Source organism: Macrobrachium nipponense, chromosome 1, assembly GCF_015104395.2.
Source record: "Macrobrachium nipponense isolate FS-2020 chromosome 1, ASM1510439v2, whole genome shotgun sequence".
Classification (NCBI taxonomy): Eukaryota; Metazoa; Arthropoda; class Malacostraca; order Decapoda; family Palaemonidae; genus Macrobrachium; species Macrobrachium nipponense.
The window spans coordinates 218,113,056-218,122,043 of NC_087200.1; the positions used below are offsets into that span (position 1 = coordinate 218,113,056).

The 8,988-nt window shown below is 33.8% G+C and overlaps 1 non-coding gene across 1 annotated transcript; it reads right to left on the reverse strand.

Annotated features, from left to right (window-relative positions):
• Positions 1 to 7,635: 7,635 nt before the first annotated feature.
• Trnas-gcu (transfer RNA serine (anticodon GCU)) lies at positions 7,636 to 7,717 on the reverse strand. The gene has a single exon. It is a non-coding gene; the product is annotated as a tRNA-Ser (tRNA).
• Positions 7,718 to 8,988: the final 1,271 nt, after the last annotated feature.

The following is an 8,988-nucleotide window of genomic DNA, read 5'->3' on the forward strand; positions in this document are numbered from 1 at the left end:
AATGAGTTTAATAATAGAAAGACAGAGAGGAGGGCGTCGATGTAAACCTTTGGCAAAGACTGATACTTGGCTGTTCAAAACACTAAAAGAGTTTGTTATATATACATGTATTATAATATATGCATAATTATTTTTGTGTGTGTTTGTATATATGTATATACATGTGCGTGTATGTATCTGCGATTGTACTGTTACTTAACATCGATTGTGAAATATAACTCCCTAATCATGTAATTGTAATTACCATAATTCGCAAATTTTCACAATATCATTGGTGGCTATTCGGTCAGATCGTACAAATCATGAATCCGATTAATGGCTATAACTTCCGTGGAATGTGTTTTTAATTGATATCCTAACGTTCATAATAAAAAAAAATTTCTCGTTCATTAATTATGCTCTTGTAACAACTTCCGTTTATCTATATTTTCTTTCATTAATCCCGAGTTCTTTAAGCACAGGTGTGAGAGGAAAAACGTTCATATGTTTATACATGTAGAATCTACTGGTCACTTCTAATATCGGCTTAAATATCTACAAGAGGCAACAATGCTGCTTATTGTTATTTAAGATTTAAAACGAGATTCTTAAAAATAGTTGTCGTTCATTGAAAAATGATATAATGTTTTCTGTTGTACATGGAATTGTATGAATACAAGCCATGAATGTACATACTAAAATGAAAAGACCAAAAGAAGTCCTGTAGAGAGCTGGGGATATAAAGAGTATAATGAGAAAGGTTCGTCTCCACCAAAAGGAACAATCAGATTTACCATTAAGATAGGCTGCCAGTTTTAAGATAAAAGTGCAATGAAATGTAGATATTAGTCTTAATGGATTACGAATATATACCGAAGGGTTTAAAAAAAGTGAAAAAACAGAGGAGAAAACGAAATTCAGTTCAGCATAGAAAAGTAAAAGATTATTAAGTGACTTGATTATAATCATTTCACAAATTCACTTTTTAATTGAATAAAGCTTCTAGGCTATGACTGAAGTTCCAAAGCGTCTAAGTAAAAAATGTAAATAGTTTGTGAAAATTAATAGCTGTCTTCTGAGGTCCAGTACTATGAAAAACGACGAAATCTGAATGAAAAAATAAAAATCATTTCGCCATACCCAGAAAATGGAAATATAAGAAAACGTGATTTCATGGGTGTTTACCTATTCACGAATCTCTCTCTCTCTCTCTATCTCTCTCTCTCTCTCTCTCTCTCTCTCTCTCTATCTCTCTCTCTCTCTCTCTCTCTTGTTCAATGCTCGGTGCCTTGAATATTATGATATGACCAAAGTACGAAAATTATTTGAAAATAATTAAGAATGATCGTAATTAAATAAATATAGGCTTAATCATATAATTACGTCTGTTAGCTCTAATGATCATTTAAGATGAAAAGATTGCACAGAAATGCAAAACAGACAATTATATATTATCTTATTAAACTTCTTAATATCTTATTAAACTTCTTAATATCTTCAAGAAGTTCATCTTTATCAATGGGGCCTTGAACATCCAGCCCAGTGACTGCAGCCGGGTGATCCTTCTTAAGCTATGGTGGATGTATCAAAAGACGCTTGTCTACATCTGCTTCAGGCACTACCGTTACTTCTTGGATAATGAAAGTAGATCTCTGTGAAACATCCTGCTGAATTGCTGATGGCGGAATTAGTTGTGAGTCGTTGATGCCTGCCTCCTTATCAGTCATAGCATCCAATACCACAAGATATTTTCGTCATCTTTTGGGCGCCCTCTGTCCAGCCATGTTTTGAAAGTTTTCAATTCCACAGGACAAAAGCGATCTTTATTGTGTCTTTTCTGAATTCAAATGATATATTCCAGTAGCACGAAAACCTGCCTTTACATTGTCAGTCGAAAGTCCCTGCTTCCAGACACTGCACAGCATATTCACAAAGCCACATTTTTGTGATGGCACTCGTGCCCATGTCTGATGTACATGCTGTAGCAGTGCTGCATCATAGTATGATTTTAAGGGCGCAAAGAAAGCAACGTCTAATGGTTGTAACATCTGTACAATGTGCAGGAACCTTGATGATACTGATATGTTCACTTTTTACCACTAGTATTGTCTGTCTCTACAGATGTATGGCTGAGATGCACATCCAAAATCAGGAGAAGTGTATTATCTAACAACGTCTGAACATGTTTTTATTAAAAAGAGAGTCTATGCTAAGTCAGTCAGTCCTTGGAAAGGACAAATACTTATTTCTCTCAAGTACAGAAGGATTTATAATGCTTTGAAGAGACACTTTATGACAAAAAATATGATCGGGAAATAAAAAAATCACATTTGGGGTAAAAGCTGCTCACACTTGGGGAACAAAAAATCAAGTATGGGGCAAGAAAAAATCAGTGATTTTGATTTTTTCTTACCCCAGACTTAGCCATTAGAATGGGGCAAAAAAAAATCACCCCCCCCCCCCCCGGGAGGGGGGTCAGGGGTCATAGAGCAATACATAGGGTTACAGGGGGGCCTTGTGATTCTTTCTTACCCCAAAATGAGCTTGGCCTCTGAGAATGGGGAAAAAAATCAAACTTCTTATGAGCTACTTTAAAGTTTTGCTAAATTTTTTCCTTAAACTTTTGGAAAAAATGATCCTGAAAATATGCATAAAAGAAATGTTATGTAATATGCACATGATAATAATTACAAAAAGGTATTCTAACAACAAATCACCTAAAAATGATGATTAATTAGGGAGAAAGGTATAAAAAGGGGTGATTCTTTCTTGCCCCATCAACCCCTATATTTTTTCTTACCCAATTTTACTATATATATATATATATATATATATATTATATATATATATATATATATATATATATATATATATATATATATATATATATATATATATATAATATGTGAAGGAGAGAGAGAGATTTTACAATATGAAAAGATACCATTAGCACATGAAACTTAAAAATCTCATATGAATAAATATGTAACAAAATAATCTCAAGGGAAGAATGTTTGAGAATTATTTTATTGTATTCCTTGATATTTTTAACCGTTAATATTATTCAAAATTATATGTAATATTAACAAGTCTTTAAATAAGAAGAAACTGCCATTCAGTGACCGTTCTTTTAGCAATATACTTAACTTTTCACGAGAAAGATTTATCATGATCTTATACAAATAAATAAAAGAAAATATTACTTTCAATCACACGGTTTATTTTAAAAAACACGAAGAATTTTACTTTTCACTCCTCGACCTAAAAGGCTGTTCTAATATAGCATGACATTTCACGAGAATCCGATGAAACGCTTCAATTATGGAGCAGCAGTGACAGACAAAGACGGATGTCATACAAAAATTAAAATGATCGTCTGAGGAATATATGCGTGTGTGTGGGCTTTAAAATTCCAGTGGTAATATTCATTATATCCTTTCCTAATCCAGAAATATGTATTCCGAGTCGCCAGAGGTTTTGCCATGAATATTAGATGGGGTGGTCAGGGGTTCGCAGAAGTCGAGGATCAGCAGCTGACACTACAGGGATCAAGGGAATTCAAGGGGGAGGTTGTGCGTGGGTTAAGGGGGTGGGGGTGGCGACAGAGAGGACGGATACAATACTAGATCTAGAAGTCCAATTCACTGAGGGAATAAACGTTCAAATAGATTATTTATTCAATAACGACTGAAAAATTATTTGCGATGTATTCAATAATTATATAAACGAAATACAAAAATATTTATATATACGTATGTATATATATATTATCTTCACCACTTACATAATAGCTCTGTGCATAAATAAATTACTAACAAGACATTGAAACTCGTGTGTGTGTGTGTGTGTGTGTGTGCGCGCGCGCTCACTTGCGCGTGTGCAGACATCCATTCCTATATAATTTTTCCTGTATTATTATTATTATTATTATTATTATTATTATTATTATTATTATTATTATTATTATTATTATTATTATTAATATGTACTGTTGCACCCTGCTGCTCTATTGAAATAGACATGTTTTTCATTCATGCTCAACATAATCCAAAATATTGTTAATTTTGTTAATTGATTATTAAAACACTCTGTATTCAAAGCTTGAATCATTGATCAAAATACTTATAATACGAAGCAAATAACAAAAAAAGGGCCAATAGCTCTCATGTCTATTGATGAAAACTGCTGTTTTAATTTGTGTAATAGTAAACCTTAGTAAAAACATTTCAATTTCAGAAGAGGGTGAGCAATGACTAAGCTGAATACGATTCCACTTTTTATTTTCATTTTTTAAATGGTTTAATATTTTATATATATATATATATATATATATATATATATATATATATATATATATATATATATATATATATATATATTGCGAAACAATCAATGTAGCTTTTATAATTGTCAAAAGAGACTCAATTTCCACTAATTGACACTCATCAACAAAAACTATGTGAGACAGGAAAAAGAGGATTTCTATTTCAACAAGATTGAAAATATCGTCTGTTGGAAATAATTCTTAATACAATATATAACAAAATATCAATAAAGCTATAACCTGGAATAGAATTATATATGCTCGTTTGATTCTATTCTTAGTCATCATTTGGCATCTTACCGTTAAACATATGTATTATGCAAAAAGATTGATAGAGATATTTATTGAAGTATATAAGAAAAAAGTTATATACGAAATAAGTTATATAAAGTGAATTTTGAGGGCTTATATTTTCTATTTAACAAGGTTAGTTAGAACAGTTTAATATTTGAAAGCTCTAACAAAAATAAAACTATATTGCTTTTATGTTCATTAAAGCATAACCACCAAGTTACTTTTATATTCATTTTCTTTTGGTAAATAATCAAACGGTTTATCGTACTGTTTTTATTCCAAAACTTCTGGTGGAAAGTGTAACTAAATTTGTTTCTTACTTAGAGACGTTAAGTGGACACTGACGATTATAATTCATACAGTTGGTGAATGTGACCAGGAGAGAGAGAGAGAGAGAGAGAGAGAGAGAGAGAGAGAGAGAGAGAGAGAGAGAGAGAGAGAGAGAATTTATATTTCAAGCGATGAATAGATATCATTTATGTAAGTCTAAGCGAGTATACAGAAATGTGATTTTTTTTATGAGTCTATATTTTTATATATATATATATATATATATATATATATATATATATATATATATATATATTTTTATATATATATATAAGTTTCAATATTATTTTAATTCATTAAAATAATTGGTGATATTTCTCTCAAGGTGGCGGATAATTAATTAAAACTACAATATGGAAGGGATACGTGTCCTTTTCGTCGCAAAGAAAAACAAAACCATTTCCATACCTATGGTTTCCAGTTCACTTATGGCACCATTCTATGGAATTCAATTCTCGGGACACAGATGTCCTTCTTTTCCTCTTCCTCTGCCATATGAAGGGGAATCCCCGACTTCGACGCGAAAGCCTTTGATGTGAGGGCGGACCAATGGCTATCAAAGGGTCCGGTATAATTGGAAGAGCGTCCTCTCTCTCTCTCTCTCTCTCTCTCTCTCTCTCTCTCTCTCTCTCTCTCTCCAACCAAGTTGTGTCCCATAACAGTCGACTAACAACTAGATGCGTATTTCAGTTGTAGTTCCTGCTTAAGACTGAAACACAAGTCATCCAGTTAGGTGCTAAGATTAAGCTACGATATCCAGAGAGAGAGAGAGAGAGAGAGAGAGAGAGAGAGAGAGAGAGAGAGAGAGAGAGTTCTCTTTTTTCCACTCCTTTTGTTCTCGATATTTCCTGTGGTTGGAAAAACAGAATTCGAATTGTATCTTTGAAGGTCGTAAGAGCTGGTGAGGATATCCTTTGTGGCCCAAAGGATATGCAAATGAAAAGGATATAAATGTCTAATGGGCTGTGCAGTCCTGCTCGCTCCTAAAGAATCCTGTGTGTGCTTGTTTTTGCTTGCTCCCAAAGCATCGTCTGCATATGTACATCTTAATCAAAGGGTTAGAGCGTTTGAAGAGTTACTTTGTTGACTTAAGAGAAAAACTCCTCATTACTGCCTTTATGCTGTTTAGTTGGATATGAAAGAGGAGAATCCAGATATCCGAGCATTGTATGAGGATAAAATCATAGTAATTTTTCTATTTTCCATTTTAATTTATTTTTCTATAGTCATTTACTGTACGTCTCCATGATATGTTTACATCAACTGGTATTCTAATTAAAATCATATATTGCTTTACAATAAAGTTTGATCAGTTTATAACGCATTAATCTAAGTCTCTTAAGACTTATTATCAGCATTAATATTTCTTTTAACAACTGAATAGTTTGAAAGACTAATCATTTTTTAGGTCCCTGCCTCTCGTTTCTGTTATTTGTGGCCTGTTTTGACGGTGATTTGGATTTAAAGTAGAGATGATTGCGGTCTATAATTGCTCTTTCAAGTTTCATATTAATTTGTGCGTATTCTGTTGAACTGGCGATTCTCCAATATTTCGCGTCCTATTTATTGTTCGTCTATGTAAACCTGCCTAACACTGCAAGAAATTCTCTCTCTCTCTCTCTCTCTCTCTCTCTCTCTCTCTCTCTCTCTCTCTCTCTCTCTCTCCAAATTCAGTTAACACAGCTTCAGTGTATGTAAATCTTTATCAAACAAGATTTGAATTAATTTCATAAATACAAAATCTTGTGAGAATTTAATCATCCCTTTCAATTCATCAGCCCTGAACATTTGATTAAATATTATATATTTAACTTATGATATAGATTTTACTTCTCATAACTGAAACTTACCCTATGGCAGGTGTACGAAATATCATGGACAAAATATTTCACAGTTCTATCCAGTAGCCCTACTATAATTTGTCATCGTCTGGAATATGATGTTCCAGGCGGGGGAGTAGTTCCTTCTACCTGTTTACGGCTGTTACAAACTGGATTCTTCCTCGAGGCTGGGAAACTCCAGCTTATTCCATATTTATAGAATTTTCTACTACATCCTGGAAACTACGTAATATTACTGTTAGATATTTTCTTTGTTCATGGTTAGGTAAGGTTAGTTCCGCGATTATTTTGGAGAGAGAGAGAGAGAGAGAGAGAGAGAGAGAGAGAGAGAATACATTTCATTAAATATATTTACGATATATATCGGAACCTATGGAAAAGCAAGCGAGAGAGAGAGAGAGAGAGAGAGAGAGAGAGAGAGAGAGAGAGAGAGAGAATCTCTAATGAATAGAATCAATTGAATAAACTTACTATATATCGGAACCTTTGGAGAAGCAAATGAATAGATTTCATGTAATGTGCTTGCTATATGAGAGCCGTTTGACAAGCAAATGAGAGAGAGAGAGAGAGAGAGCGATGCCTTTCATCACTGACGAATAAGGATTGTTTGGGATTCTATAAATTATACACTTTGACGATGTCCCGATAACTCACGTCTATTTATAAACTTCTCTGTCTCTCTTTCTCTCTCCTTCTGGCCGAACTACAACCCACGGCAGTCTATTAACAAACAGGTGCTTAATTACTTCTTAATTCACTTCTCAAGTCAACAGATACTTGCAGGTTTATCTAGGGAAGACAAACACATCATTTTATCTAAGCAATGATTTGGGGATCGAACGATATTTATTCAGAAAAGGTGTCCTTCGACGAGGATGGGATTCGAACCCACGCAGGGAGACCCTATTGGATTAGCAGTCCAACGCCTTAACCACTCGGCCACCTCGTCGTGGAGAGATTACGAGAGATATCAAGAGATATAAGAGATAAGATAAGGAAACAGTGACATGTTTAAGGACTATTTAGATGTCCCCTGTGGGTGATCACTAGATTAATCTGTGAACTGTACATTTTTCATAAATCGTTCACAAATCAGTCCTGATTAATTAAGTAAACATGAAGGAAATTCTCTCTATGTATACGGGTCTCGCCTATGTATAGGAAGGCGTCCCGTTTGATGTTATTTCCTGCGACTGTCATATTCAAGTATCTGTGTCTACTTCCCGTGCTCGTCGGAGTGACATCGATGCAGAGAGATTTTCTAAGTTCCTATTATTATCTTCCTTGAGTATAGAGGCGAAGACTCAAACTCTGGGTTAACAAACTTAACAATTTATTAAGAACTACATCTATGGAGTAGAGGAAGAATTGGATTCAGAGAACCTGTCTCGATGAAGAGAAGTAGAGATCTAAAGTTACAAAGTCTTTCAGAAAGTTAGTAGAACAAAGCTTATCTCAGCATACATAACATACAGACAGACGAACATGTGACTAGGAAGTCACGTGTAACCTCTGCAGGTGATAGGTCACCAGCTTCTCATAGGAAGGCGCTGTGACCTGTTTTGAAGACAATTATAATGATTACACAGGTAAATGCAAACCAGGGCATCGCAAAAAAATAACATGACAGTGTCTAGCTTGCGTCCTGTTTTATGAAGACATATTACACTCCTATCTCGCCAGTGACCCCTTGGGTCACGGGATTATTTTCATATATGTAAAATATATGTTTATATAAATGTAATTATTACATATGTAGAGCAATATACAAAAATGATTCGGAGGAAATGAGCAGCCTTTTAACATTCACAAATGTAGGAAATACTGAACAGTGAAAACTGTAAATTGGAGGATCCTCATCTAACTTCAGAAGTTCAAGCGAGATTGCAATTCATGACTACACTGACGCATTTATTGTCCTTTAATAATCATTTTTTTTTTTTTACTAATTTTGATCTCATATTTTAATATTTGCCGTTACCTCCAGTTACCTCTTTCTAATGAACACCGTATTCTTTTGGTCCTTGTGGTGGGCTTGTTCCATAGGAATAGGGATCATCATCTGAATAATAATAATAATAATAATAATAATAATAATAATAATAATAATAATAATAATAATAATAATAGATGTCGTTAGGTAACAAGCCAGGTACCACCAGGAACCATCAATTTTTGTTGCAACATCGAACTCGAAAACCGTCCCATTTCAGGCGAATG